Genomic DNA, 26,500 nt, shown 5'->3' with positions numbered 1-26,500 from the left:
TGCTGCTCTCTGCGTCCTCGCCATTCCTCCCAACACTTGCCTGCGGGCTCAACTCAGGCAGGCGGCTTGGTCGGGCCATTCAGCTGCTGCAGCTTTGCCGGGCCTTTGCAACGCAGCACGGTTGTGTGCCTTGGCGTGCTGCACTTTGATGGGCACGCCAGCTGGCCCGTGTGGCCGCAAGCCAGTGTGTCGGCAGGACGTTCTCTCTCCTAGCCTGAAGGCGCCGCATGAATGCAAGTTGTGGCATTGGGGCTGGTGTGGAAAGCGAAGGAAGAGAGAGCTGGCTTGCATTGCCTGCCTGACCCTTGTGCTGGCTGTGCTGAGAGAAGTGCGCAGCGTTGCAATGTGGAAAGGCAGCAGCGTGCAGGCGGCAGGCTGGTGTGAGGTGGGCGGGGCTTGCAGTTTTCCTTGGGGAGGTGGAGAAGAAAAAAGAGAGCTAGGTGGGGACGGCATGAAGGGGAGCGAGTATCAGGCATATAGGCTAGAATTAGCAGGAGAAGGAGAGAAAGAGGAGGAGAAGTAGAAGTAGAAGTAGAAAAAGAGAGAGAAAAAATTGAAAACAACCGGAAAGAAGAAGTGGCGAGGGTGCTAGGGTGGCCAGCTTGAATAGGCGAGAAGACGGTGCTGCAGATGCCTACGGCCATACTAGTCTGAAAACGCCCGATCTCGTCTGATCTCGGAAGCTAAGCAGACTCAGGCCTGGTTAGTACTTGGATGGGAGACCGCCTGGGAATACCAGGTGCAGTAGGCTTTTGCGGCCAGCAGTGACTGCTCACGCCAAGCACTCTCCACACCAGAGGCAGGCCAACCTTTTGCTGCTCTCTGCGTCCTCGCCATTCCTCCCAACACTTGCCTGCGGGCTCAACTCAGGCAGGCGGCTTGGTCGGGCCATTCAGCTGCTGCAGCTTTGCCGGGCCTTTGCAACGCAGCACGGTTGTGTGCCTTGGCGTGCTGCACTTTGATGGGAACGCCAGCTGGCCCGTGTGGCCGCAAGCCAGTGTGTCGGCAGGACGTTCTCTCTCCTAGCCTGAAGGCGCCGCATGAATGCAAGTTGTGGCATTGGGGCTGGTGTGGAAAGCGAAGGAAGAGAGAGCTGGCTTGCATTGCCTGCCTGACCCTTGTGCTGGCTGTGCTGAGAGAAGTGCGCAGCGTTGCAATGTGGAAAGGCAGCAGCGTGCAGGCGGCAGGCTGGTGTGAGGTGGGCGGGGCTTGCAGTTTTCCTTGAGGAGGTGGAGAAGAAAAAAGAGAGCTCGGTGGGGATGGCATGAAGGGGAGCGAGTATCAGGCATATAGGCTAGAATTAGCAGGAGAAGGAGAGAAAGAGGAGGAGAAGTAGAAGTAGAAGTAGAAAAAGAGAGAGAAAAAATTGAAAACAACCGGAAAGAAGAAGTGGCGAGGGTGCTAGGGTGGCCAGCTTGAATAGGCGAGAAGACGGTGCTGCAGATGCCTACGGCCATACTAGTCTGAAAACGCCCGATCTCGTCTGATCTCGGAAGCTAAGCAGACTCAGGCCTGGTTAGTACTTGGATGGGAGACCGCCTGGGAATACCAGGTGCAGTAGGCTTTTGCGGCCAGCAGTGACTGCTCACGCCAAGCACTCTCCACACCAGAGGCAGGCCAACCTTTTGCTGCTCTCTGCGTCCTCGCCATTCCTCCCAACACTTGCCTGCGGGCTCAACTCAGGCAGGCGGCTTGGTCGGGCCATTCAGCTGCTGCAGCTTTGCCGGGCCTTTGCAACGCAGCACGGTTGTGTGCCTTGGCGTGCTGCACTTTGAATGGCACGCCAGCTGGCCCGTGTGGCCGCAAGCCAGTGTGTCGGCAGGACGTTCTCTCTCCTAGCCTGAAGGCGCCGCATGAATGCAAGTTGTGGCATTGGGGCTGGTGTGGAAAGCGAAGGAAGAGAGAGCTGGCTTGCATTGCCTGCCTGACCCTTGTGCTGGCTGTGCTGAGAGAAGTGCGCAGCGTTGCAATGTGGAAAGGCAGCAGCGTGCAGGCGGCAGGCTGGTGTGAGGTAGGCGGGGCTTGCAGTTTTCCTTGAGGAGGTGGAGAAGAAAAAAGAGAGCTCGGTGGGGATGGCATGAAGGGGAGCGAGTATCAGGCATATAGGCTAGAATTAGCAGGAGAAGGAGAGAAAGAGGAGGAGAAGTAGAAGTAGAAGTAGAAAAAGAGAGAGAAAAAATTGAAAACAACCGGAAAGAAGAAGTGGCGAGGGTGCTAGGGTGGCCAGCTTGAATAGGCGAGAAGACGGTGCTGCAGATGCCTACGGCCATACTAGTCTGAAAACGCCCGATCTCGTCTGATCTCGGAAGCTAAGCAGACTCAGGCCTGGTTAGTACTTGGATGGGAGACCGCCTGGGAATACCAGGTGCAGTAGGCTTTTGCGGCCAGCAGAGACTGCTCACGCCAAGCACTCTCCACACCAGAGGCAGGCCAACCTTTTGCTGCTCTCTGCGTCCTCGCCATTCCTCCCAACACTTGCCTGCGGGCTCAACTCAGGCAGGCGGCTTGGTCGGGCCATTCAGCTGCTGCAGCTTTGCCGGGCCTTTGCAACGCAGCACGGTTGTGTGCCTTGGCGTGCTGCACTTTGATGGGCACGCCAGCTGGCCCGTGTGGCCGCAAGCCAGTGTGTCGGCAGGACGTTCTCTCTCCTAGCCTGAAGGCGCCGCATGAATGCAAGTTGTGGCATTGGGGCTGGTGTGGAAAGCGAAGGAAGAGAGAGCTGGCTTGCATTGCCTGCCTGACCCTTGTGCTGGCTGTGCTGAGAGAAGTGCGCAGCGTTGCAATGTGGAAAGGCAGCAGCGTGCAGGCGGCAGGCTGGTGTGAGGTGGGCGGGGCTTGCAGTTTTCCTTGAGGAGGTGGAGAAGAAAAAAGAGAGCTCGGTGGGGATGGCATGAAGGGGAGCGAGTATCAGGCATATAGGCTAGAATTAGCAGGAGAAGGAGAGAAAGAGGAGGAGAAGTAGAAGTAGAAGTAGAAAAAGAGAGAGAAAAAATTGAAAACAACCGGAAAGAAGAAGTGGCGAGGGTGCTAGGGTGGCCAGCTTGAATAGGCGAGAAGACGGTGCTGCAGATGCCTACGGCCATACTAGTCTGAAAACGCCCGATCTCGTCTGATCTCGGAAGCTAAGCAGACTCAGGCCTGGTTAGTACTTGGATGGGAGACCGCCTGGGAATACCAGGTGCAGTAGGCTTTTGCGGCCAGCAGTGACTGCTCACGCCAAGCACTCTCCACACCAGAGGCAGGCCAACCTTTTGCTGCTCTCTGCGTCCTCGCCATTCCTCCCAACACTTGCCTGCGGGCTCAACTCAGGCAGGCGGCTTGGTCGGGCCATTCAGCTGCTGCAGCTTTGCCGGGCCTTTGCAACGCAGCACGGTTGTGTGCCTTGGCGTGCTGCACTTTGAATGGCACGCCAGCTGGCCCGTGTGGCCGCAAGCCAGTGTGTCGGCAGGACGTTCTCTCTCCTAGCCTGAAGGCGCCGCATGAATGCAAGTTGTGGCATTGGGGCTGGTGTGGAAAGCGAAGGAAGAGAGAGCTGGCTTGCATTGCCTGCCTGACCCTTGTGCTGGCTGTGCTGAGAGAAGTGCGCAGCGTTGCAATGTGGAAAGGCAGCAGCGTGCAGGCGGCAGGCTGGTGTGAGGTAGGCGGGGCTTGCAGTTTTCCTTGAGGAGGTGGAGAAGAAAAAAGAGAGCTCGGTGGGGATGGCATGAAGGGGAGCGAGTATCAGGCATATAGGCTAGAATTAGCAGGAGAAGGAGAGAAAGAGGAGGAGAAGTAGAAGTAGAAGTAGAAAAAGAGAGAGAAAAAATTGAAAACAACCGGAAAGAAGAAGTGGCGAGGGTGCTAGGGTGGCCAGCTTGAATAGGCGAGAAGACGGTGCTGCAGATGCCTACGGCCATACTAGTCTGAAAACGCCCGATCTCGTCTGATCTCGGAAGCTAAGCAGACTCAGGCCTGGTTAGTACTTGGATGGGAGACCGCCTGGGAATACCAGGTGCAGTAGGCTTTTGCGGCCAGCAGAGACTGCTCACGCCAAGCACTCTCCACACCAGAGGCAGGCCAACCTTTTGCTGCTCTCTGCGTCCTCGCCATTCCTCCCAACACTTGCCTGCGGGCTCAACTCAGGCAGGCGGCTTGGTCGGGCCATTCAGCTGCTGCAGCTTTGCCGGGCCTTTGCAACGCAGCACGGTTGTGTGCCTTGGCGTGCTGCACTTTGATGGGCACGCCAGCTGGCCCGTGTGGCCGCAAGCCAGTGTGTCGGCAGGACGTTCTCTCTCCTAGCCTGAAGGCGCCGCATGAATGCAAGTTGTGGCATTGGGGCTGGTGTGGAAAGCGAAGGAAGAGAGAGCTGGCTTGCATTGCCTGCCTGACCCTTGTGCTGGCTGTGCTGAGAGAAGTGCGCAGCGTTGCAATGTGGAAAGGCAGCAGCGTGCAGGCGGCAGGCTGGTGTGAGGTGGGCGGGGCTTGCAGTTTTCCTTGAGGAGGTGGAGAAGAAAAAAGAGAGCTCGGTGGGGATGGCATGAAGGGGAGCGAGTATCAGGCATATAGGCTAGAATTAGCAGGAGAAGGAGAGAAAGAGGAGGAGAAGTAGAAGTAGAAGTAGAAAAAGAGAGAGAAAAAATTGAAAACAACCGGAAAGAAGAAGTGGCGAGGGTGCTAGGGTGGCCAGCTTGAATAGGCGAGAAGACGGTGCTGCAGATGCCTACGGCCATACTAGTCTGAAAACGCCCGATCTCGTCTGATCTCGGAAGCTAAGCAGACTCAGGCCTGGTTAGTACTTGGATGGGAGACCGCCTGGGAATACCAGGTGCAGTAGGCTTTTGCGGCCAGCAGTGACTGCTCACGCCAAGCACTCTCCACACCAGAGGCAGGCCAACCTTTTGCTGCTCTCTGCGTCCTCGCCATTCCTCCCAACACTTGCCTGCGGGCTCAACTCAGGCAGGCGGCTTGGTCGGGCCATTCAGCTGCTGCAGCTTTGCCGGGCCTTTGCAACGCAGCACGGTTGTGTGCCTTGGCGTGCTGCACTTTGAATGGCACGCCAGCTGGCCCGTGTGGCCGCAAGCCAGTGTGTCGGCAGGACGTTCTCTCTCCTAGCCTGAAGGCGCCGCATGAATGCAAGTTGTGGCATTGGGGCTGGTGTGGAAAGCGAAGGAAGAGAGAGCTGGCTTGCATTGCCTGCCTGACCCTTGTGCTGGCTGTGCTGAGAGAAGTGCGCAGCGTTGCAATGTGGAAAGGCAGCAGCGTGCAGGCGGCAGGCTGGTGTGAGGTAGGCGGGGCTTGCAGTTTTCCTTGAGGAGGTGGAGAAGAAAAAAGAGAGCTCGGTGGGGATGGCATGAAGGGGAGCGAGTATCAGGCATATAGGCTAGAATTAGCAGGAGAAGGAGAGAAAGAGGAGGAGAAGTAGAAGTAGAAGTAGAAAAAGAGAGAGAAAAAATTGAAAACAACCGGAAAGAAGAAGTGGCGAGGGTGCTAGGGTGGCCAGCTTGAATAGGCGAGAAGACGGTGCTGCAGATGCCTACGGCCATACTAGTCTGAAAACGCCCGATCTCGTCTGATCTCGGAAGCTAAGCAGATTCAGGCCTGGTTAGTACTTGGATGGGAGACCGCCTGGGAATACCAGGTGCAGTAGGCTTTTGCGGCCAGCAGAGACTGCTCACGCCAAGCACTCTCCACACCAGAGGCAGGCCAACCTTTTGCTGCTCTCTGCGTCCTCGCCATTCCTCCCAACACTTGCCTGCGGGCTCAACTCAGGCAGGCGGCTTGGTCGGGCCATTCAGCTGCTGCAGCTTTGCCGGGCCTTTGCAACGCAGCACGGTTGTGTGCCTTGGCGTGCTGCACTTTGATGGGCACGCCAGCTGGCCCGTGTGGCCGCAAGCCAGTGTGTCGGCAGGACGTTCTCTCTCCTAGCCTGAAGGCGCCGCATGAATGCAAGTTGTGGCATTGGGGCTGGTGTGGAAAGCGAAGGAAGAGAGAGCTGGCTTGCATTGCCTGCCTGACCCTTGTGCTGGCTGTGCTGAGAGAAGTGCGCAGCGTTGCAATGTGGAAAGGCAGCAGCGTGCAGGCGGCAGGCTGGTGTGAGGTGGGCGGGGCTTGCAGTTTTCCTTGGGGAGGTGGAGAAGAAAAAAGAGAGCTAGGTGGGGACGGCATGAAGGGGAGCGAGTATCAGGCATATAGGCTAGAATTAGCAGGAGAAGGAGAGAAAGAGGAGGAGAAGTAGAAGTAGAAGTAGAAAAAGAGAGAGAAAAAATTGAAAACAACCGGAAAGAAGAAGTGGCGAGGGTGCTAGGGTGGCCAGCTTGAATAGGCGAGAAGACGGTGCTGCAGATGCCTACGGCCATACTAGTCTGAAAACGCCCGATCTCGTCTGATCTCGGAAGCTAAGCAGACTCAGGCCTGGTTAGTACTTGGATGGGAGACCGCCTGGGAATACCAGGTGCAGTAGGCTTTTGCGGCCAGCAGTGACTGCTCACGCCAAGCACTCTCCACACCAGAGGCAGGCCAACCTTTTGCTGCTCTCTGCGTCCTCGCCATTCCTCCCAACACTTGCCTGCGGGCTCAACTCAGGCAGGCGGCTTGGTCGGGCCATTCAGCTGCTGCAGCTTTGCCGGGCCTTTGCAACGCAGCACGGTTGTGTGCCTTGGCGTGCTGCACTTTGATGGGAACGCCAGCTGGCCCGTGTGGCCGCAAGCCAGTGTGTCGGCAGGACGTTCTCTCTCCTAGCCTGAAGGCGCCGCATGAATGCAAGTTGTGGCATTGGGGCTGGTGTGGAAAGCGAAGGAAGAGAGAGCTGGCTTGCATTGCCTGCCTGACCCTTGTGCTGGCTGTGCTGAGAGAAGTGCGCAGCGTTGCAATGTGGAAAGGCAGCAGCGTGCAGGCGGCAGGCTGGTGTGAGGTAGGCGGGGCTTGCAGTTTTCCTTGAGGAGGTGGAGAAGAAAAAAGAGAGCTCGGTGGGGATGGCATGAAGGGGAGCGAGTATCAGGCATATAGGCTAGAACTAGCAGGAGAAGGAGAGAAAGAGGAGGAGAAGTAGAAGTAGAAGTAGAAAAAGAGAGAGAAAAAATTGAAAACAACCGGAAAGAAGAAGTGGCGAGGGTGCTAGGGTGGCCAGCTTGAATAGGCGAGAAGACGGTGCTGCAGATGCCTACGGCCATACTAGTCTGAAAACGCCCGATCTCGTCTGACCTCGGAAGCTAAGCAGACTCAGGCCTGGTTAGTACTTGGATGGGAGACCGCCTGGGAATACCAGGTGCAGTAGGCTTTTGCGGCCAGCAGTGACTGCTCACGCCAAGCACTCTCCACACCAGAGGCAGGCCAACCTTTTGCTGCTCTCTGCGTCCTCGCCATTCCTCCCAACACTTGCCTGCGGGCTCAACTCAGGCAGGCGGCTTGGTCGGGCCATTCAGCTGCTGCAGCTTTGCCGGGCCTTTGCAACGCAGCACGGTTGTGTGCCTTGGCGTGCTGCACTTTGATGGGCACGCCAGCTGGCCCGTGTGGCCGCAAGCCAGTGTGTCGGCAGGACGTTCTCTCTCCTAGCCTGAAGGCGCCGCATGAATGCAAGTTGTGGCATTGGGGCTGGTGTGGAAAGCGAAGGAAGAGAGAGCTGGCTTGCATTGCCTGCCTGACCCTTGTGCTGGCTGTGCTGAGAGAAGTGCGCAGCGTTGCAATGTGGAAAGGCAGCAGCGTGCAGGCGGCAGGCTGGTGTGAGGTGGGCGGGGCTTGCAGTTTTCCTTGGGGAGGTGGAGAAGAAAAAAGAGAGCTAGGTGGGGACGGCATGAAGGGGAGCGAGTATCAGGCATATAGGCTAGAATTAGCAGGAGAAGGAGAGAAAGAGGAGGAGAAGTAGAAGTAGAAGTAGAAAAAGAGAGAGAAAAAATTGAAAACAACCGGAAAGAAGAAGTGGCGAGGGTGCTAGGGTGGCCAGCTTGAATAGGCGAGAAGACGGTGCTGCAGATGCCTACGGCCATACTAGTCTGAAAACGCCTGATCTCGTCTGATCTCGGAAGCTAAGCCGACTCAGGCTTGGTTAGTACTTGGATGGAAGACCGCCTGGGAATACCAGGTGCAGTAGGCTTTTGCGGCCAGCAGAGACTGCTCACGCCAAGCACTCTCCACACCAGAGGCAGGCCAACCTTTTGCTGCTCTCTGCGTCCTCGCCATTCCTCCCAACACTTGCCTGCGGGCTCAACTCAGGCAGGCGGCTTGGTCGGGCCATTCAGCTGCTGCAGCTTTGCCGGGCCTTTGCAACGCAGCACGGTTGTGTGCCTTGGCGTGCTGCACTTTGATGGGCACGCCAGCTGGCCCGTGTGGCCGCAAGCCAGTGTGTCGGCAGGTCGTTCTCTCTCCTAGCCTGAAGGCGCCGCATGAATGCAAGTTGTGGCATTGGGGCTGGTGTGGAAAGCGAAGGAAGAGAGAGCTGGCTTGCATTGCCTGCCTGACCCTTGTGCTGGCTGTGCTGAGAGAAGTGCGCAGCGTTGCAATGTGGAAAGGCAGCAGCGTGCAGGCGGCAGGCTGGTGTGAGGTAGGCGGGGCTTGCAGTTTTCCTTGAGGAGGTGGAGAAGAAAAAAGAGAGCTCGGTGGGGATGGCATGAAGGGGAGCGAGTATCAGGCATATAGGCTAGAATTAGCAGGAGAAGGAGAGAAAGAGGAGGAGAAGTAGAAGTAGAAGTAGAAAAAGAGAGAGAAAAAACTGAAAACAACCGGAAAGAAGAAGTGGCGAGGGTGCTAGGGTGGCCAGCTTGAATAGGCGAGAAGACGGTGCTGCAGATGCCTACGGCCATACTAGTCTGAAAACGCCCGATCTCGTCTGATCTCGGAAGCTAAGCAGACTCAGGCCTGGTTAGTACTTGGATGGGAGACCGCCTGGGAATACCAGGTGCAGTAGGCTTTTGCGGCCAGCAGTGACTGCTCACGCCAAGCACTCTCCACACCAGAGGCAGGCCAACCTTTTGCTGCTCTCTGCGTCCTCGCCATTCCTCCCAACACTTGCCTGCGGGCTCAACTCAGGCAGGCGGCTTGGTCGGGCCATTCAGCTGCTGCAGCTTTGCCGGGCCTTTGCAACGCAGCACGGTTGTGTGCCTTGGCGTGCTGCACTTTGATGGGCACGCCAGCTGGCCCGTGTGGCCGCAAGCCAGTGTGTCGGCAGGACGTTCTCTCTCCTAGCCTGAAGGCGCCGCATGAATGCAAGTTGTGGCATTGGGGCTGGTGTGGAAAGCGAAGGAAGAGAGAGCTGGCTTGCATTGCCTGCCTGACCCTTGTGCTGGCTGTGCTGAGAGAAGTGCGCAGCGTTGCAATGTGGAAAGGCAGCAGCGTGCAGGCGGCAGGCTGGTGTGAGGTAGGCGGGGCTTGCAGTTTTCCTTGAGGAGGTGGAGATGAAAAAAGAGAGCTCGGTGGGGATGGCATGAAGGGGAGCGAGTATCAGGCATATAGGCTAGAATTAGCAGGAGAAGGAGAGAAAGAGGAGGAGAAGTAGAAGTAGAAGTAGAAAAAGAGAGAGAAAAAACTGAAAACAACCGGAAAGAAGAAGTGGCGAGGGTGCTAGGGTGGCCAGCTTGAATAGGCGAGAAGACGGTGCTGCAGATGCCTACGGCCATACTAGTCTGAAAACGCCCGATCTCGTCTGATCTCGGAAGCTAAGCAGACTCAGGCCTGGTTAGTACTTGGATGGGAGACCGCCTGGGAATACCAGGTGCAGTAGGCTTTTGCGGCCAGCAGAGACTGCTCACGCCAAGCACTCTCCACACCAGAGGCAGGCCAACCTTTTGCTGCTCTCTGCGTCCTCGCCATTCCTCCCAACACTTGCCTGCGGGCTCAACTCAGGCAGGCGGCTTGGTCGGGCCATTCAGCTGCTGCAGCTTTGCCGGGCCTTTGCAACGCAGCACGGTTGTGTGCCTTGGCGTGCTGCACTTTGATGGGCACGCCAGCTGGCCCGTGTGGCCGCAAGCCAGTGTGTCGGCAGGACGTTCTCTCTCCTAGCCTGAAGGCGCCGCATGAATGCAAGTTGTGGCATTGGGGCTGGTGTGGAAAGCGAAGGAAGAGAGAGCTGGCTTGCATTGCCTGCCTGACCCTTGTGCTGGCTGTGCTGAGAGAAGTGCGCAGCGTTGCAATGTGGAAAGGCAGCAGCGTGCAGGCGGCAGGCTGGTGTGAGGTGGGCGGGGCTTGCAGTTTTCCTTGGGGAGGTGGAGAAGAAAAAAGAGAGCTAGGTGGGGACGGCATGAAGGGGAGCGAGTATCAGGCATATAGGCTAGAATTAGCAGGAGAAGGAGAGAAAGAGGAGGAGAAGTAGAAGTAGAAGTAGAAAAAGAGAGAGAAAAAATTGAAAACAACCGGAAAGAAGAAGTGGCGAGGGTGCTAGGGTGGCCAGCTTGAATAGGCGAGAAGACGGTGCTGCAGATGCCTACGGCCATACTAGTCTGAAAACGCCCGATCTCGTCTGATCTCGGAAGCTAAGCAGACTCAGGCTTGGTTAGTACTTGGATGGGAGACCGCCTGGGAATACCAGGTGCAGTAGGCTTTTGCGGCCAGCAGAGACTGCTCACGCCAAGCACTCTCCACACCAGAGGCAGGCCAACCTTTTGCTGCTCTCTGCGTCCTCGCCATTCCTCCCAACACTTGCCTGCGGGCTCAACTCAGGCAGGCGGCTTGGTCGGGCCATTCAGCTGCTGCAGCTTTGCCGGGCCTTTGCAACGCAGCACGGTTGGGTGCCTTGGCGTGCTGCACTTTGATGGGAACGCCAGCTGGCCCGTGTGGCCGCAAGCCAGTGTGTCGGCAGGACGTTCTCTCTCCTAGCCTGAAGGCGCCGCATGAATGCAAGTTGTGGCATTGGGGCTGGTGTGGAAAGCGAAGGAAGAGAGAGCTGGCTTGCATTGCCTGCCTGACCCTTGTGCTGGCTGTGCTGAGAGAAGTGCGCAGCGTTGCAATGTGGAAAGGCAGCAGCGTGCAGGCGGCAGGCTGGTGTGAGGTAGGCGGGGCTTGCAGTTTTCCTTGAGGAGGTGGAGAAGAAAAAAGAGAGCTCGGTGGGGATGGCATGAAGGGGAGCGAGTATCAGGCATATAGGCTAGAATTAGCAGGAGAAGGAGAGAAAGAGGAGGAGAAGTAGAAGTAGAAGTAGAAAAAGAGAGAGAAAAAATTGAAAACAACCGGAAAGAAGAAGTGGCGAGGGTGCTAGGGTGGCCAGCTTGAATAGGCGAGAAGACGGTGCTGCAGATGCCTACGGCCATACTAGTCTGAAAACGCCCGATCTCGTCTGATCTCGGAAACTAAGCAGACTCAGGCCTGGTTAGTACTTGGATGGGAGACCGCCTGGGAATACCAGGTGCAGTAGGCTTTTGCGGCCAGCAGTGACTGCTCACGCCAAGCACTCTCCACACCAGAGGCAGGCCAACCTTTTGCTGCTCTCTGCGTCCTCGCCATTCCTCCCAACACTTGCCTGCGGGCTCAACTCAGGCAGGCGGCTTGGTCGGGCCATTCAGCTGCTGCAGCTTTGCCGGGCCTTTGCAACGCAGCACGGTTGTGTGCCTTGGCGTGCTGCACTTTGATGGGCACGCCAGCTGGCCCGTGTGGCCGCAAGCCAGTGTGTCGGCAGGACGTTCTCTCTCCTAGCCTGAAGGCGCCGCATGAATGCAAGTTGTGGCATTGGGGCTGGTGTGGAAAGCGAAGGAAGAGAGAGCTGGCTTGCATTGCCTGCCTGACCCTTGTGCTGGCTGTGCTGAGAGAAGTGCGCAGCGTTGCAATGTGGAAAGGCAGCAGCGTGCAGGCGGCAGGCTGGTGTGAGGTGGGCGGGGCTTGCAGTTTTCCTTGGGGAGGTGGAGAAGAAAAAAGAGAGCTAGGTGGAGACGGCATGAAGGGGAGCGAGTATCAGGCATATAGGCTAGAATTAGCAGGAGAAGGAGAGAAAGAGGAGGAGAAGTAGAAGTAGAAGTAGAAAAAGAGAGAGAAAAAATTGAAAACAACCGGAAAGAAGAAGTGGCGAGGGTGCTAGGGTGGCCAGCTTGAATAGGCGAGAAGACGGTGCTGCAGATGCCTACGGCCATACTAGTCTGAAAACGCCCGATCTCGTCTGATCTCGGAAGCTAAGCAGACTCAGGCCTGGTTAGTACTTGGATGGGAGACCGCCTGGGAATACCAGGTGCAGTAGGCTTTTGCGGCCAGCAGTGACTGCTCACGCCAAGCACTCTCCACACCAGAGGCAGGCCAACCTTTTGCTGCTCTCTGCGTCCTCGCCATTCCTCCCAACACTTGCCTGCGGGCTCAACTCAGGCAGGCGGCTTGGTCGGGCCATTCAGCTGCTGCAGCTTTGCCGGGCCTTTGCAACGCAGCACGGTTGTGTGCCTTGGCGTGCTGCACTTTGATGGGCACGCCAGCTGGCCCGTGTGGCCGCAAGCCAGTGTGTCGGCAGGACGTTCTCTCTCCTAGCCTGAAGGCGCCGCATGAATGCAAGTTGTGGCATTGGGGCTGGTGTGGAAAGCGAAGGAAGAGAGAGCTGGCTTGCATTGCCTGCCTGACCCTTGTGCTGGCTGTGCTGAGAGAAGTGCGCAGCGTTGCAATGTGGAAAGGCAGCAGCGTGCAGGCGGCAGGCTGGTGTGAGGTAGGCGGGGCTTGCAGTTTTCCTTGAGGAGGTGGAGAAGAAAAAAGAGAGCTCGGTGGGGATGGCATGAAGGGGAGCGAGTATCAGGCATATAGGCTAGAATTAGCAGGAGAAGGAGAGAAAGAGGAGGAGAAGTAGAAGTAGAAGTAGAAAAAGAGAGAGAAAAAACTGAAAACAACCGGAAAGAAGAAGTGGCGAGGGTGCTAGGGTGGCCAGCTTGAATAGGCGAGAAGACGGTGCTGCAGATGCCTACGGCCATACTAGTCTGAAAACGCCCGATCTCGTCTGATCTCGGAAGCTAAGCAGACTCAGGCCTGGTTAGTACTTGGATGGGAGACCGCCTGGGAATACCAGGTGCAGTAGGCTTTTGCGGCCAGCAGTGACTGCTCACGCCAAGCACTCTCCACACCAGAGGCAGGCCAACCTTTTGCTGCTCTCTGCGTCCTCGCCATTCCTCCCAACACTTGCCTGCGGGCTCAACTCAGGCAGGCGGCTTGGTCGGGCCATTCAGCTGCTGCAGCTTTGCCGGGCCTTTGCAACGCAGCACGGTTGTGTGCCTTGGCGTGCTGCACTTTGATGGGCACGCCAGCTGGCCCGTGTGGCCGCAAGCCAGTGTGTCGGCAGGACGTTCTCTCTCCTAGCCTGAAGGCGCCGCATGAATGCAAGTTGTGGCATTGGGGCTGGTGTGGAAAGCGAAGGAAGAGAGAGCTGGCTTGCATTGCCTGCCTGACCCTTGTGCTGGCTGTGCTGAGAGAAGTGCGCAGCGTTGCAATGTGGAAAGGCAGCAGCGTGCAGGCGGCAGGCTGGTGTGAGGTGGGCGGGGCTTGCAGTTTTCCTTGGGGAGGTGGAGAAGAAAAAAGAGAGCTAGGTGGAGACGGCATGAAGGGGAGCGAGTATCAGGCATATAGGCTAGAATTAGCAGGAGAAGGAGAGAAAGAGGAGGAGAAGTAGAAGTAGAAGTAGAAAAAGAGAGAGAAAAAATTGAAAACAACCGGAAAGAAGAAGTGGCGAGGGTGCTAGGGTGGCCAGCTTGAATAGGCGAGAAGACGGTGCTGCAGATGCCTACGGCCATACTAGTCTGAAAACGCCCGATCTCGTCTGATCTCGGAAGCTAAGCAGACTCAGGCCTGGTTAGTACTTGGATGGGAGACCGCCTGGGAATACCAGGTGCAGTAGGCTTTTGCGGCCAGCAGTGACTGCTCACGCCAAGCACTCTCCACACCAGAGGCAGGCCAACCTTTTGCTGCTCTCTGCGTCCTCGCCATTCCTCCCAACACTTGCCTGCGGGCTCAACTCAGGCAGGCGGCTTGGTCGGGCCATTCAGCTGCTGCAGCTTTGCCGGGCCTTTGCAACGCAGCACGGTTGTGTGCCTTGGCGTGCTGCACTTTGATGGGCACGCCAGCTGGCCCGTGTGGCCGCAAGCCAGTGTGTCGGCAGGACGTTCTCTCTCCTAGCCTGAAGGCGCCGCATGAATGCAAGTTGTGGCATTGGGGCTGGTGTGGAAAGCGAAGGAAGAGAGAGCTGGCTTGCATTGCCTGCCTGACCCTTGTGCTGGCTGTGCTGAGAGAAGTGCGCAGCGTTGCAATGTGGAAAGGCAGCAGCGTGCAGGCGGCAGGCTGGTGTGAGGTAGGCGGGGCTTGCAGTTTTCCTTGAGGAGGTGGAGAAGAAAAAAGAGAGCTCGGTGGGGATGGCATGAAGGGGAGCGAGTATCAGGCATATAGGCTAGAATTAGCAGGAGAAGGAGAGAAAGAGGAGGAGAAGTAGAAGTAGAAGTAGAAAAAGAGAGAGAAAAAACTGAAAACAACCGGAAAGAAGAAGTGGCGAGGGTGCTAGGGTGGCCAGCTTGAATAGGCGAGAAGACGGTGCTGCAGATGCCTACGGCCATACTAGTCTGAAAACGCCCGATCTCGTCTGATCTCGGAAGCTAAGCAGACTCAGGCCTGGTTAGTACTTGGATGGGAGACCGCCTGGGAATACCAGGTGCAGTAGGCTTTTGCGGCCAGCAGTGACTGCTCACGCCAAGCACTCTCCACACCAGAGGCAGGCCAACCTTTTGCTGCTCTCTGCGTCCTCGCCATTCCTCCCAACACTTGCCTGCGGGCTCAACTCAGGCAGGCGGCTTGGTCGGGCCATTCAGCTGCTGCAGCTTTGCCGGGCCTTTGCAACGCAGCACGGTTGTGTGCCTTGGCGTGCTGCACTTTGAATGGCACGCCAGCTGGCCCGTGTGGCCGCAAGCCAGTGTGTCGGCAGGACGTTCTCTCTCCTAGCCTGAAGGCGCCGCATGAATGCAAGTTGTGGCATTGGGGCTGGTGTGGAAAGCGAAGGAAGAGAGAGCTGGCTTGCATTGCCTGCCTGACCCTTGTGCTGGCTGTGCTGAGAGAAGTGCGCAGCGTTGCAATGTGGAAAGGCAGCAGCGTGCAGGCGGCAGGCTGGTGTGAGGTAGGCGGGGCTTGCAGTTTTCCTTGAGGAGGTGGAGAAGAAAAAAGAGAGCTCGGTGGGGATGGCATGAAGGGGAGCGAGTATCAGGCATATAGGCTAGAATTAGCAGGAGAAGGAGAGAAAGAGGAGGAGAAGTAGAAGTAGAAGTAGAAAAAGAGAGAGAAAAAATTGAAAACAACCGGAAAGAAGAAGTGGCGAGGGTGCTAGGGTGGCCAGCTTGAATAGGCGAGAAGACGGTGCTGCAGATGCCTACGGCCATACTAGTCTGAAAACGCCCGATCTCGTCTGATCTCGGAAGCTAAGCAGATTCAGGCCTGGTTAGTACTTGGATGGGAGACCGCCTGGGAATACCAGGTGCAGTAGGCTTTTGCGGCCAGCAGAGACTGCTCACGCCAAGCACTCTCCACACCAGAGGCAGGCCAACCTTTTGCTGCTCTCTGCGTCCTCGCCATTCCTCCCAACACTTGCCTGCGGGCTCAACTCAGGCAGGCGGCTTGGTCGGGCCATTCAGCTGCTGCAGCTTTGCCGGGCCTTTGCAACGCAGCACGGTTGTGTGCCTTGGCGTGCTGCACTTTGATGGGCACGCCAGCTGGCCCGTGTGGCCGCAAGCCAGTGTGTCGGCAGGACGTTCTCTCTCCTAGCCTGAAGGCGCCGCATGAATGCAAGTTGTGGCATTGGGGCTGGTGTGGAAAGCGAAGGAAGAGAGAGCTGGCTTGCATTGCCTGCCTGACCCTTGTGCTGGCTGTGCTGAGAGAAGTGCGCAGCGTTGCAATGTGGAAAGGCAGCAGCGTGCAGGCGGCAGGCTGGTGTGAGGTGGGCGGGGCTTGCAGTTTTCCTTGGGGAGGTGGAGAAGAAAAAAGAGAGCTAGGTGGGGACGGCATGAAGGGGAGCGAGTATCAGGCATATAGGCTAGAATTAGCAGGAGAAGGAGAGAAAGAGGAGGAGAAGTAGAAGTAGAAGTAGAAAAAGAGAGAGAAAAAATTGAAAACAACCGGAAAGAAGAAGTGGCGAGGGTGCTAGGGTGGCCAGCTTGAATAGGCGAGAAGACGGTGCTGCAGATGCCTACGGCCATACTAGTCTGAAAACGCCCGATCTCGTCTGATCTCGGAAGCTAAGCAGACTCAGGCCTGGTTAGTACTTGGATGGGAGACCGCCTGGGAATACCAGGTGCAGTAGGCTTTTGCGGCCAGCAGTGACTGCTCACGCCAAGCACTCTCCACACCAGAGGCAGGCCAACCTTTTGCTGCTCTCTGCGTCCTCGCCATTCCTCCCAACACTTGCCTGCGGGCTCAACTCAGGCAGGCGGCTTGGTCGGGCCATTCAGCTGCTGCAGCTTTGCCGGGCCTTTGCAACGCAGCACGGTTGTGTGCCTTGGCGTGCTGCACTTTGATGGGAACGCCAGCTGGCCCGTGTGGCCGCAAGCCAGTGTGTCGGCAGGACGTTCTCTCTCCTAGCCTGAAGGCGCCGCATGAATGCAAGTTGTGGCATTGGGGCTGGTGTGGAAAGCGAAGGAAGAGAGAGCTGGCTTGCATTGCCTGCCTGACCCTTGTGCTGGCTGTGCTGAGAGAAGTGCGCAGCGTTGCAATGTGGAAAGGCAGCAGCGTGCAGGCGGCAGGCTGGTGTGAGGTAGGCGGGGCTTGCAGTTTTCCTTGAGGAGGTGGAGAAGAAAAAAGAGAGCTCGGTGGGGATGGCATGAAGGGGAGCGAGTATCAGGCATATAGGCTAGAACTAGCAGGAGAAGGAGAGAAAGAGGAGGAGAAGTAGAAGTAGAAGTAGAAAAAGAGAGAGAAAAAATTGAAAACAACCGGAAAGAAGAAGTGGCGAGGGTGCTAGGGTGGCCAGCTTGAATAGGCGAGAAGACGGTGCTGCAGATGCCTACGGCCATACTAGTCTGAAAACGCCCGATCTCGTCTGACCTCGGAAGCTAAGCAGACTCAGGCCTGGTTAGTACTTGGATGGGAGACCGCCTGGGAATACCAGGTGCAGTAGGCTTTTGCGGCCAGCAGTGACTGCTCACGCCAAGCACTCTCCACACCAGAGGCAGGCCAACCTTTTGCTGCTCTCTGCGTCCTCGCCATTCCTCCCAACACTTGCCTGCGGGCTCAACTCAGGCAGGCGGCTTGGTCGGGCCATTCAGCTGCTGCAGCTTTGCCGGGCCTTTGCAACGCAGCACGGTTGTGTGCCTTGGCGTGCTGCACTTTGATGGGCACGCCAGCTGGCCCGTGTGGCCGCAAGCCAGTGTGTCGGCAGGACGTTCTCTCTCCTAGCCTGAAGGCGCCGCATGAATGCAAGTTGTGGCATTGGGGCTGGTGTGGAAAGCGAAGGAAGAGAGAGCTGGCTTGCATTGCCTGCCTGACCCTTGTGCTGGCTGTGCTGAGAGAAGTGCGCAGCGTTGCAATGTGGAAAGGCAGCAGCGTGCAGGCGGCAGGCTGGTGTGAGGTGGGCGGGGCTTGCAGTTTTCCTTGGGGAGGTGGAGAAGAAAAAAGAGAGCTAGGTGGGGACGGCATGAAGGGGAGCGAGTATCAGGCATATAGGCTAGAATTAGCAGGAGAAGGAGAGAAAGAGGAGGAGAAGTAGAAGTAGAAGTAGAAAAAGAGAGAGAAAAAATTGAAAACAACCGGAAAGAAGAAGTGGCGAGGGTGCTAGGGTGGCCAGCTTGAATAGGCGAGAAGACGGTGCTGCAGATGCCTACGGCCATACTAGTCTGAAAACGCCTGATCTCGTCTGATCTCGGAAGCTAAGCCGACTCAGGCTTGGTTAGTACTTGGATGGGAGACCGCCTGGGAATACCAGGTGCAGTAGGCTTTTGCGGCCAGCAGAGACTGCTCACGCCAAGCACTCTCCACACCAGAGGCAGGCCAACCTTTTGCTGCTCTCTGCGTCCTCGCCATTCCTCCCAACACTTGCCTGCGGGCTCAACTCAGGCAGGCGGCTTGGTCGGGCCATTCAGCTGCTGCAGCTTTGCCGGGCCTTTGCAACGCAGCACGGTTGTGTGCCTTGGCGTGCTGCACTTTGATGGGCACGCCAGCTGGCCCGTGTGGCCGCAAGCCAGTGTGTCGGCAGGTCGTTCTCTCTCCTAGCCTGAAGGCGCCGCATGAATGCAAGTTGTGGCATTGGGGCTGGTGTGGAAAGCGAAGGAAGAGAGAGCTGGCTTGCATTGCCTGCCTGACCCTTGTGCTGGCTGTGCTGAGAGAAGTGCGCAGCGTTGCAATGTGGAAAGGCAGCAGCGTGCAGGCGGCAGGCTGGTGTGAGGTAGGCGGGGCTTGCAGTTTTCCTTGAGGAGGTGGAGAAGAAAAAAGAGAGCTCGGTGGGGATGGCATGAAGGGGAGCGAGTATCAGGCATATAGGCTAGAATTAGCAGGAGAAGGAGAGAAAGAGGAGGAGAAGTAGAAGTAGAAGTAGAAAAAGAGAGAGAAAAAACTGAAAACAACCGGAAAGAAGAAGTGGCGAGGGTGCTAGGGTGGCCAGCTTGAATAGGCGAGAAGACGGTGCTGCAGATGCCTACGGCCATACTAGTCTGAAAACGCCCGATCTCGTCTGATCTCGGAAGCTAAGCAGACTCAGGCCTGGTTAGTACTTGGATGGGAGACCGCCTGGGAATACCAGGTGCAGTAGGCTTTTGCGGCCAGCAGAGACTGCTCACGCCAAGCACTCTCCACACCAGAGGCAGGCCAACCTTTTGCTGCTCTCTGCGTCCTCGCCATTCCTCCCAACACTTGCCTGCGGGCTCAACTCAGGCAGGCGGCTTGGTCGGGCCATTCAGCTGCTGCAGCTTTGCCGGGCCTTTGCAACGCAGCACGGTTGTGTGCCTTGGCGTGCTGCACTTTGATGGGCACGCCAGCTGGCCCGTGTGGCCGCAAGCCAGTGTGTCGGCAGGACGTTCTCTCTCCTAGCCTGAAGGCGCCGCATGAATGCAAGTTGTGGCATTGGGGCTGGTGTGGAAAGCGAAGGAAGAGAGAGCTGGCTTGCATTGCCTGCCTGACCCTTGTGCTGGCTGTGCTGAGAGAAGTGCGCAGCGTTGCAATGTGGAAAGGCAGCAGCGTGCAGGCGGCAGGCTGGTGTGAGGTGGGCGGGGCTTGCAGTTTTCCTTGGGGAGGTGGAGAAGAAAAAAGAGAGCTAGGTGGGGACGGCATGAAGGGGAGCGAGTATCAGGCATATAGGCTAGAATTAGCAGGAGAAGGAGAGAAAGAGGAGGAGAAGTAGAAGTAGAAGTAGAAAAAGAGAGAGAAAAAATTGAAAACAACCGGAAAGAAGAAGTGGCGAGGGTGCTAGGGTGGCCAGCTTGAATAGGCGAGAAGACGGTGCTGCAGATGCCTACGGCCATACTAGTCTGAAAACGCCCGATCTCGTCTGATCTCGGAAGCTAAGCAGACTCAGGCTTGGTTAGTACTTGGATGGGAGACCGCCTGGGAATACCAGGTGCAGTAGGCTTTTGCGGCCAGCAGAGACTGCTCACGCCAAGCACTCTCCACACCAGAGGCAGGCCAACCTTTTGCTGCTCTCTGCGTCCTCGCCATTCCTCCCAACACTTGCCTGCGGGCTCAACTCAGGCAGGCGGCTTGGTCGGGCCATTCAGCTGCTGCAGCTTTGCCGGGCCTTTGCAACGCAGCACGGTTGGGTGCCTTGGCGTGCTGCACTTTGATGGGAACGCCAGCTGGCCCGTGTGGCCGCAAGCCAGTGTGTCGGCAGGACGTTCTCTCTCCTAGCCTGAAGGCGCCGCATGAATGCAAGTTGTGGCATTGGGGCTGGTGTGGAAAGCGAAGGAAGAGAGAGCTGGCTTGCATTGCCTGCCTGACCCTTGTGCTGGCTGTGCTGAGAGAAGTGCGCAGCGTTGCAATGTGGAAAGGCAGCAGCGTGCAGGCGGCAGGCTGGTGTGAGGTAGGCGGGGCTTGCAGTTTTCCTTGAGGAGGTGGAGAAGAAAAAAGAGAGCTCGGTGGGGATGGCATGAAGGGGAGCGAGTATCAGGCATATAGGCTAGAATTAGCAGGAGAAGGAGAGAAAGAGGAGGAGAAGTAGAAGTAGAAGTAGAAAAAGAGAGAGAAAAAATTGAAAACAACCGGAAAGAAGAAGTGGCGAGGGTGCTAGGGTGGCCAGCTTGAATAGGCGAGAAGACGGTGCTGCAGATGCCTACGGCCATACTAGTCTGAAAACGCCCGATCTCGTCTGATCTCGGAAACTAAGCAGACTCAGGCCTGGTTAGTACTTGGATGGGAGACCGCCTGGGAATACCAGGTGCAGTAGGCTTTTGCGGCCAGCAGTGACTGCTCACGCCAAGCACTCTCCACACCAGAGGCAGGCCAACCTTTTGCTGCTCTCTGCGTCCTCGCCATTCCTCCCAACACTTGCCTGCGGGCTCAACTCAGGCAGGCGGCTTGGTCGGGCCATTCAGCTGCTGCAGCTTTGCCGGGCCTTTGCAACGCAGCACGGTTGTGTGCCTTGGCGTGCTGCACTTTGATGGGCACGCCAGCTGGCCCGTGTGGCCGCAAGCCAGTGTGTCGGCAGGACGTTCTCTCTCCTAGCCTGAAGGCGCCGCATGAATGCAAGTTGTGGCATTGGGGCTGGTGTGGAAAGCGAAGGAAGAGAGAGCTGGCTTGCATTGCCTGCCTGACCCTTGTGCTGGCTGTGCTGAGAGAAGTGCGCAGCGTTGCAATGTGGAAAGGCAGCAGCGTGCAGGCGGCAGGCTGGTGTGAGGTGGGCGGGGCTTGCAGTTTTCCTTGGGGAGGTGGAGAAGAAAAAAGAGAGCTAGGTGGAGACGGCATGAAGGGGAGCGAGTATCAGGCATATAGGCTAGAATTAGCAGGAGAAGGAGAGAAAGAGGAGGAGAAGTAGAAGTAGAAGTAGAAAAAGAGAGAGAAAAAATTGAAAACAACCGGAAAGAAGAAGTGGCGAGGGTGCTAGGGTGGCCAGCTTGAATAGGCGAGAAGACGGTGCTGCAGATGCCTACGGCCATACTAGTCTGAAAACGCCCGATCTCGTCTGATCTCGGAAGCTAAGCAGACTCAGGCCTGGTTAGTACTTGGATGGGAGACCGCCTGGGAATACCAGGTGCAGTAGGCTTTTGCGGCCAGCAGTGACTGCTCACGCCAAGCACTCTCCACACCAGAGGCAGGCCAACCTTTTGCTGCTCTCTGCGTCCTCGCCATTCCTCCCAACACTTGCCTGCGGGCTCAACTCAGGCAGGCGGCTTGGTCGGGCCATTCAGCTGCTGCAGCTTTGCCGGGCCTTTGCAACGCAGCACGGTTGTGTGCCTTGGCGTGCTGCACTTTGATGGGCACGCCAGCTGGCCCGTGTGGCCGCAAGCCAGTGTGTCGGCAGGACGTTCTCTCTCCTAGCCTGAAGGCGCCGCATGAATGCAAGTTGTGGCATTGGGGCTGGTGTGGAAAGCGAAGGAAGAGAGAGCTGGCTTGCATTGCCTGCCTGACCCTTGTGCTGGCTGTGCTGAGAGAAGTGCGCAGCGTTGCAATGTGGAAAGGCAGCAGCGTGCAGGCGGCAGGCTGGTGTGAGGTAGGCGGGGCTTGCAGTTTTCCTTGAGGAGGTGGAGAAGAAAAAAGAGAGCTCGGTGGGGATGGCATGAAGGGGAGCGAGTATCAGGCATATAGGCTAGAATTAGCAGGAGAAGGAGAGAAAGAGGAGGAGAAGTAGAAGTAGAAGTAGAAAAAGAGAGAGAAAAAACTGAAAACAACCGGAAAGAAGAAGTGGCGAGGGTGCTAGGGTGGCCAGCTTGAATAGGCGAGAAGACGGTGCTGCAGATGCCTACGGCCATACTAGTCTGAAAACGCCCGATCTCGTCTGATCTCGGAAGCTAAGCAGACTCAGGCCTGGTTAGTACTTGGATGGGAGACCGCCTGGGAATACCAGGTGCAGTAGGCTTTTGCGGCCAGCAGTGACTGCTCACGCCAAGCACTCTCCACACCAGAGGCAGGCCAACCTTTTGCTGCTCTCTGCGTCCTCGCCATTCCTCCCAACACTTGCCTGCGGGCTCAACTCAGGCAGGCGGCTTGGTCGGGCCATTCAGCTGCTGCAGCTTTGCCGGGCCTTTGCAACGCAGCACGGTTGTGTGCCTTGGCGTGCTGCACTTTGATGGGCACGCCAGCTGGCCCGTGTGGCCGCAAGCCAGTGTGTCGGCAGGACGTTCTCTCTCCTAGCCTGAAGGCGCCGCATGAATGCAAGTTGTGGCATTGGGGCTGGTGTGGAAAGCGAAGGAAGAGAGAGCTGGCTTGCATTGCCTGCCTGACCCTTGTGCTGGCTGTGCTGAGAGAAGTGCGCAGCGTTGCAATGTGGAAAGGCAGCAGCGTGCAGGCGGCAGGCTGGTGTGAGGTGGGCGGGGCTTGCAGTTTTCCTTGGGGAGGTGGAGAAGAAAAAAGAGAGCTAGGTGGAGACGGCATGAAGGGGAGCGAGTATCAGGCATATAGGCTAGAATTAGCAGGAGAAGGAGAGAAAGAGGAGGAGAAGTAGAAGTAGAAGTAGAAAAAGAGAGAGAAAAAATTGAAAACAACCGGAAAGAAGAAGTGGCGAGGGTGCTAGGGTGGCCAGCTTGAATAGGCGAGAAGACGGTGCTGCAGATGCCTACGGCCATACTAGTCTGAAAACGCCCGATCTCGTCTGATCTCGGAAGCTAAGCAGACTCAGGCCTGGTTAGTACTTGGATGGGAGACCGCCTGGGAATACCAGGTGCAGTAGGCTTTTGCGGCCAGCAGTGACTGCTCACGCCAAGCACTCTCCACACCAGAGGCAGGCCAACCTTTTGCTGCTCTCTGCGTCCTCGCCATTCCTCCCAACACTTGCCTGCGGGCTCAACTCAGGCAGGCGGCTTGGTCGGGCCATTCAGCTGCTGCAGCTTTGCCGGGCCTTTGCAACGCAGCACGGTTGTGTGCCTTGGCGTGCTGCACTTTGATGGGCACGCCAGCTGGCCCGTGTGGCCGCAAGCCAGTGTGTCGGCAGGACGTTCTCTCTCCTAGCCTGAAGGCGCCGCATGAATGCAAGTTGTGGCATTGGGGCTGGTGTGGAAAGCGAAGGAAGAGAGAGCTGGCTTGCATTGCCTGCCTGACCCTTGTGCTGGCTGTGCTGAGAGAAGTGCGCAGCGTTGCAATGTGGAAAGGCAGCAGCGTGCAGGCGGCAGGCTGGTGTGAGGTAGGCGGGGCTTGCAGTTTTCCTTGAGGAGGTGGAGAAGAAAAAAGAGAGCTCGGTGGGGATGGCATGAAGGGGAGCGAGTATCAGGCATATAGGCTAGAATTAGCAGGAGAAGGAGAGAAAGAGGAGGAGAAGTAGAAGTAGAAGTAGAAAAAGAGAGAGAAAAAACTGAAAACAACCGGAAAGAAGAAGTGGCGAGGGTGCTAGGGTGGCCAGCTTGAATAGGCGAGAAGACGGTGCTGCAGATGCCTACCGCCATACTAGTCTGAAAACGCCCGATCTCGTCTGATCTCGGAAGCTAAGCAGACTCAGGCCTGGTTAGTACTTGGATGGGAGACCGCCTGGGAATACCAGGTGCAGTAGGCTTTTGCGGCCAGCAGTGACTGCTCACGCCAAGCACTCTCCACACCAGAGGCAGGCCAACCTTTTGCTGCTCTCTGCGTCCTCGCCATTCCTCCCAACACTTGCCTGCGGGCTCAACTCAGGCAGGCGGCTTGGTCGGGCCATTCAGCTGCTGCAGCTTTGCCGGGCCTTTGCAACGCAGCACGGTTGTGTGCCTTGGCGTGCTGCACTTTGATGGGCACGCCAGCTGGCCCGTGTGGCCGCAAGCCAGTGTGTCGGCAGGACGTTCTCTCTCCTAGCCTGAAGGCGCCGCATGAATGCAAGTTGTGGCATTGGGGCTGGTGTGGAAAGCGAAGGAAGAGAGAGCTGGCTTGCATTGCCTGCCTGACCCTTGTGCTGGCTGTGCTGAGAGAAGTGCGCAGCGTTGCAATGTGGAAAGGCAGCAGCGTGCAGGCGGCAGGCTGGTGTGAGGTAGGCGGGGCTTGCAGTTTTCCTTGAGGAGGTGGAGAAGAAAAAAGAGAGCTCGGTGGGGATGGCATGAAGGGGAGCGAGTATCAGGCATATAGGCTAGAATTAGCAGGAGAAGGAGAGAAAGAGGAGGAGAAGTAGAAGTAGAAGTAGAAAAAGAGAGAGAAAAAACTGAAAACAACCGGAAAGAAGAAGTGGCGAGGGTGCTAGGGTGGCCAGCTTGAATAGGCGAGAAGACGGTGCTGCAGATGCCTACGGCCATACTAGTCTGAAAACGCCCGATCTCGTCTGATCTCGGAAGCTAAGCAGACTCAGGCCTGGTTAGTACTTGGATGGGAGACCGCCTGGGAATACCAGGTGCAGTAGGCTTTTGCGGCCAGCAGAGACTGCTCACGCCAAGCACTCTCCACACCAGAGGCAGGCCAACCTTTTGCTGCTCTCTGCGTCCTCGCCATTCCTCCCAACACTTGCCTGCGGGCTCAACTCAGGCAGGCGGCTTGGTCGGGCCATTCAGCTGCTGCAGCTTTGCCGGGCCTTTGCAACGCAGCACGGTTGTGTGCCTTGGCGTGCTGCACTTTGATGGGCACGCCAGCTGGCCCGTGTGGCCGCAAGCCAGTGTGTCGGCAGGACGTTCTCTCTCCTAGCCTGAAGGCGCCGCATGAATGCAAGTTGTGGCATTGGGGCTGGTGTGGAAAGCGAAGGAAGAGAGAGCTGGCTTGCATTGCCTGCCTGACCCTTGTGCTGGCTGTGCTGAGAGAAGTGCGCAGCGTTGCAATGTGGAAAGGCAGCAGCGTGCAGGCGGCAGGCTGGTGTGAGGTGGGCGGGGCTTGCAGTTTTCCTTGGGGAGGTGGAGAAGAAAAAAGAGAGCTAGGTGGGGACGGCATGAAGGGGAGCGAGTATCAGGCATATAGGCTAGAATTAGCAGGAGAAGGAGAGAAAGAGGAGGAGAAGTAGAAGTAGAAGTAGAAAAAGAGAGAGAAAAAATTGAAAACAACCGGAAAGAAGAAGTGGCGAGGGTGCTAGGGTGGCCAACTTGAATAGGCGAGAAGACGGTGCTGCAGATGCCTACGGCCATACTAGTCTGAAAACGCCCGATCTCGTCTGATCTCGGAAGCTAAGCAGACTCAGGCCTGGTTAGTACTTGGATGGGAGACCGCCTGGGAATACCAGGTGCAGTAGGCTTTTGCGGCCAGCAGAGACTGCTCACGCCAAGCACTCTCCACACCAGAGGCAGGCCAACCTTTTGCTGCTCTCTGCGTCCTCGCCATTCCTCCCAACACTTGCCTGCGGGCTCAACTCATGCAGGCGGCTTGGTCGGGCCATTCAGCTGCTGCAGCTTTACCGGGCCTTTGCAACGCAGCACGGTTGGGTGCCTTGGCGTGCTGCACTTTGATGGGCCCGCCAGCTGGCCCGTGTGGCCGCAAGCCAGTGTGTCGGCAGGACGTTCTCCTAGCCTGAAGGCGCCGCATGAATGCAAGTTGTGGCATTGGGGCTGGTGTGGAAAGCGAAGGAAGAGAGAGCTGGCTTGCATTGCCTGCCTGACCCTTGTGCTGGCTGTGCTGAGAGAAGTGTGCAGCGTTGCAATGTGGAAAGGCAGCAGCGTGCAGGCGGCAGGCTGGTGTGAGGTGGGCGGGGCTTGCAGTTTTCCTTGGGGAGGTGGAGAAGAAAAAAGAGAGCTAGGTGGGGACGGCATGAAGGGGAGCGAGTATCAGGCATATAGGCTAGAATTAGCAGGAGAAGGAGAGAAAGAGGAGGAGAAGTAGAAGTAGAAGTAGAAAAAGAGAGAGAAAAAATTGAAAACAACCGGAAAGAAGAAGTGGCGAGGGTGCTAGGGTGGCCAGCTTGAATAGGCGAGAAGACGGTGCTGCAGATGCCTACGGCCATACTAGTCTGAAAACGCCCGATCTCGTCTGATCTCGGAAGCTAAGCAGACTCAGGCCTGGTTAGTACTTGGATGGGAGACCGCCTGGGAATACCAGGTGCAGTAGGCTTTTGCGGCCAGCAGTGACTGCTCACGCCAAGCACTCTCCACACCAGAGGCAGGCCAACCTTTTGCTGCTCTCTGCGTCCTCGCCATTCCTCCCAACACTTGCCTGCGGGCTCAACTCAGGCAGGCGGCTTGGTCGGGCCATTCAGCTGCTGCAGCTTTGCCGGGCCTTTGCAACGCAGCACGGTTGGGTGCCTTGGCGTGCTGCACTTTGATGGGCCCGCCAGCTGGCCCATGTGGCCGCAAGCCAGTGTGTCGGCAGGACGTTCTCCTAGCCTGAAGGCGCCGCATGAATGCAAGTTGTGGCATTGGGGCTGGTGTGGAAAGCGAAGGAAGAGAGAGCTGGCTTGCATTGCCTGCCTGACCCTTGTGCTGGCTGTGCTGAGAGAAGTGCGCAGCGTTGCAATGTGGAAAGGCAGCAGCGTGCAGGCGGCAGGCTGGTGTGAGGTGGGCGGGGCTTGCAGTTTTCCTTGGGGAGGTGGAGAAGAAAAAAGAGAGCTAGGTGGGGACGGCATGAAGGGGAGCGAGTATCAGGCATATAGGCTAGAATTAGC

At 57.1% G+C, this 26,500-nt stretch overlaps 32 non-coding genes across 32 annotated transcripts; all 32 read left to right on the top strand.

Annotated features, from left to right (window-relative positions):
• Positions 1 to 632: 632 nt before the first annotated feature.
• LOC140412514 (5S ribosomal RNA) lies at positions 633 to 751 on the top strand. Its single transcript, XR_011941706.1, has one exon. It is a non-coding gene; the product is annotated as a 5S ribosomal RNA (ribosomal RNA).
• Positions 752 to 1,445: 694 nt separating this feature from the next.
• Positions 1,446 to 1,564, top strand: LOC140412513 (5S ribosomal RNA). The gene has a single exon (XR_011941705.1). It is a non-coding gene; the product is annotated as a 5S ribosomal RNA (ribosomal RNA).
• A 694-nt stretch (positions 1,565 to 2,258) lies between these two features.
• LOC140412512 (5S ribosomal RNA) lies at positions 2,259 to 2,377 on the top strand. The gene has a single exon (XR_011941704.1). It is a non-coding gene; the product is annotated as a 5S ribosomal RNA (ribosomal RNA).
• A 694-nt stretch (positions 2,378 to 3,071) lies between these two features.
• LOC140412511 (5S ribosomal RNA) lies at positions 3,072 to 3,190 on the top strand. The gene has a single exon (XR_011941703.1). It is a non-coding gene; the product is annotated as a 5S ribosomal RNA (ribosomal RNA).
• Positions 3,191 to 3,884: 694 nt separating this feature from the next.
• LOC140412510 (5S ribosomal RNA) lies at positions 3,885 to 4,003 on the top strand. The gene has a single exon (XR_011941702.1). It is a non-coding gene; the product is annotated as a 5S ribosomal RNA (ribosomal RNA).
• A 694-nt stretch (positions 4,004 to 4,697) lies between these two features.
• Positions 4,698 to 4,816, top strand: LOC140412509 (5S ribosomal RNA). The gene has a single exon (XR_011941701.1). It is a non-coding gene; the product is annotated as a 5S ribosomal RNA (ribosomal RNA).
• Positions 4,817 to 5,510: 694 nt separating this feature from the next.
• Positions 5,511 to 5,629, top strand: LOC140413587 (5S ribosomal RNA). Its single transcript, XR_011942750.1, has one exon. It is a non-coding gene; the product is annotated as a 5S ribosomal RNA (ribosomal RNA).
• Positions 5,630 to 6,323: 694 nt separating this feature from the next.
• LOC140412508 (5S ribosomal RNA) lies at positions 6,324 to 6,442 on the top strand. Its single transcript, XR_011941700.1, has one exon. It is a non-coding gene; the product is annotated as a 5S ribosomal RNA (ribosomal RNA).
• A 694-nt stretch (positions 6,443 to 7,136) lies between these two features.
• On the top strand, positions 7,137 to 7,255 carry LOC140413290 (5S ribosomal RNA). The gene has a single exon (XR_011942464.1). It is a non-coding gene; the product is annotated as a 5S ribosomal RNA (ribosomal RNA).
• A 694-nt stretch (positions 7,256 to 7,949) lies between these two features.
• On the top strand, positions 7,950 to 8,068 carry LOC140415416 (5S ribosomal RNA). The gene has a single exon (XR_011944523.1). It is a non-coding gene; the product is annotated as a 5S ribosomal RNA (ribosomal RNA).
• Positions 8,069 to 8,762: 694 nt separating this feature from the next.
• Positions 8,763 to 8,881, top strand: LOC140412507 (5S ribosomal RNA). The gene has a single exon (XR_011941699.1). It is a non-coding gene; the product is annotated as a 5S ribosomal RNA (ribosomal RNA).
• A 694-nt stretch (positions 8,882 to 9,575) lies between these two features.
• Positions 9,576 to 9,694, top strand: LOC140412506 (5S ribosomal RNA). The gene has a single exon (XR_011941698.1). It is a non-coding gene; the product is annotated as a 5S ribosomal RNA (ribosomal RNA).
• Positions 9,695 to 10,388: 694 nt separating this feature from the next.
• LOC140413466 (5S ribosomal RNA) lies at positions 10,389 to 10,507 on the top strand. Its single transcript, XR_011942634.1, has one exon. It is a non-coding gene; the product is annotated as a 5S ribosomal RNA (ribosomal RNA).
• A 694-nt stretch (positions 10,508 to 11,201) lies between these two features.
• On the top strand, positions 11,202 to 11,320 carry LOC140414243 (5S ribosomal RNA). The gene has a single exon (XR_011943384.1). It is a non-coding gene; the product is annotated as a 5S ribosomal RNA (ribosomal RNA).
• A 694-nt stretch (positions 11,321 to 12,014) lies between these two features.
• LOC140412505 (5S ribosomal RNA) lies at positions 12,015 to 12,133 on the top strand. Its single transcript, XR_011941697.1, has one exon. It is a non-coding gene; the product is annotated as a 5S ribosomal RNA (ribosomal RNA).
• A 694-nt stretch (positions 12,134 to 12,827) lies between these two features.
• On the top strand, positions 12,828 to 12,946 carry LOC140412503 (5S ribosomal RNA). The gene has a single exon (XR_011941695.1). It is a non-coding gene; the product is annotated as a 5S ribosomal RNA (ribosomal RNA).
• A 694-nt stretch (positions 12,947 to 13,640) lies between these two features.
• Positions 13,641 to 13,759, top strand: LOC140412502 (5S ribosomal RNA). The gene has a single exon (XR_011941694.1). It is a non-coding gene; the product is annotated as a 5S ribosomal RNA (ribosomal RNA).
• Positions 13,760 to 14,453: 694 nt separating this feature from the next.
• LOC140412501 (5S ribosomal RNA) lies at positions 14,454 to 14,572 on the top strand. Its single transcript, XR_011941693.1, has one exon. It is a non-coding gene; the product is annotated as a 5S ribosomal RNA (ribosomal RNA).
• A 694-nt stretch (positions 14,573 to 15,266) lies between these two features.
• Positions 15,267 to 15,385, top strand: LOC140413586 (5S ribosomal RNA). Its single transcript, XR_011942749.1, has one exon. It is a non-coding gene; the product is annotated as a 5S ribosomal RNA (ribosomal RNA).
• A 694-nt stretch (positions 15,386 to 16,079) lies between these two features.
• Positions 16,080 to 16,198, top strand: LOC140412500 (5S ribosomal RNA). Its single transcript, XR_011941692.1, has one exon. It is a non-coding gene; the product is annotated as a 5S ribosomal RNA (ribosomal RNA).
• A 694-nt stretch (positions 16,199 to 16,892) lies between these two features.
• Positions 16,893 to 17,011, top strand: LOC140413289 (5S ribosomal RNA). The gene has a single exon (XR_011942463.1). It is a non-coding gene; the product is annotated as a 5S ribosomal RNA (ribosomal RNA).
• A 694-nt stretch (positions 17,012 to 17,705) lies between these two features.
• LOC140415170 (5S ribosomal RNA) lies at positions 17,706 to 17,824 on the top strand. Its single transcript, XR_011944287.1, has one exon. It is a non-coding gene; the product is annotated as a 5S ribosomal RNA (ribosomal RNA).
• A 694-nt stretch (positions 17,825 to 18,518) lies between these two features.
• Positions 18,519 to 18,637, top strand: LOC140412499 (5S ribosomal RNA). The gene has a single exon (XR_011941691.1). It is a non-coding gene; the product is annotated as a 5S ribosomal RNA (ribosomal RNA).
• A 694-nt stretch (positions 18,638 to 19,331) lies between these two features.
• On the top strand, positions 19,332 to 19,450 carry LOC140413465 (5S ribosomal RNA). Its single transcript, XR_011942633.1, has one exon. It is a non-coding gene; the product is annotated as a 5S ribosomal RNA (ribosomal RNA).
• Positions 19,451 to 20,144: 694 nt separating this feature from the next.
• On the top strand, positions 20,145 to 20,263 carry LOC140414242 (5S ribosomal RNA). Its single transcript, XR_011943383.1, has one exon. It is a non-coding gene; the product is annotated as a 5S ribosomal RNA (ribosomal RNA).
• Positions 20,264 to 20,957: 694 nt separating this feature from the next.
• Positions 20,958 to 21,076, top strand: LOC140412498 (5S ribosomal RNA). The gene has a single exon (XR_011941690.1). It is a non-coding gene; the product is annotated as a 5S ribosomal RNA (ribosomal RNA).
• A 694-nt stretch (positions 21,077 to 21,770) lies between these two features.
• Positions 21,771 to 21,889, top strand: LOC140412497 (5S ribosomal RNA). The gene has a single exon (XR_011941689.1). It is a non-coding gene; the product is annotated as a 5S ribosomal RNA (ribosomal RNA).
• Positions 21,890 to 22,583: 694 nt separating this feature from the next.
• LOC140412496 (5S ribosomal RNA) lies at positions 22,584 to 22,702 on the top strand. Its single transcript, XR_011941688.1, has one exon. It is a non-coding gene; the product is annotated as a 5S ribosomal RNA (ribosomal RNA).
• A 694-nt stretch (positions 22,703 to 23,396) lies between these two features.
• LOC140413257 (5S ribosomal RNA) lies at positions 23,397 to 23,515 on the top strand. The gene has a single exon (XR_011942432.1). It is a non-coding gene; the product is annotated as a 5S ribosomal RNA (ribosomal RNA).
• Positions 23,516 to 24,209: 694 nt separating this feature from the next.
• Positions 24,210 to 24,328, top strand: LOC140412495 (5S ribosomal RNA). The gene has a single exon (XR_011941687.1). It is a non-coding gene; the product is annotated as a 5S ribosomal RNA (ribosomal RNA).
• Positions 24,329 to 25,022: 694 nt separating this feature from the next.
• On the top strand, positions 25,023 to 25,141 carry LOC140412494 (5S ribosomal RNA). Its single transcript, XR_011941686.1, has one exon. It is a non-coding gene; the product is annotated as a 5S ribosomal RNA (ribosomal RNA).
• Positions 25,142 to 25,831: 690 nt separating this feature from the next.
• Positions 25,832 to 25,950, top strand: LOC140412492 (5S ribosomal RNA). The gene has a single exon (XR_011941684.1). It is a non-coding gene; the product is annotated as a 5S ribosomal RNA (ribosomal RNA).
• Positions 25,951 to 26,500: the final 550 nt, after the last annotated feature.

Source organism: Scyliorhinus torazame, chromosome 4 (genome assembly GCF_047496885.1).
Source record: "Scyliorhinus torazame isolate Kashiwa2021f chromosome 4, sScyTor2.1, whole genome shotgun sequence".
In the NCBI taxonomy this organism is placed as follows: domain Eukaryota; kingdom Metazoa; phylum Chordata; class Chondrichthyes; order Carcharhiniformes; family Scyliorhinidae; genus Scyliorhinus; species Scyliorhinus torazame.
This window is presented reverse-complemented; position numbering and strand designations above follow the sequence as displayed.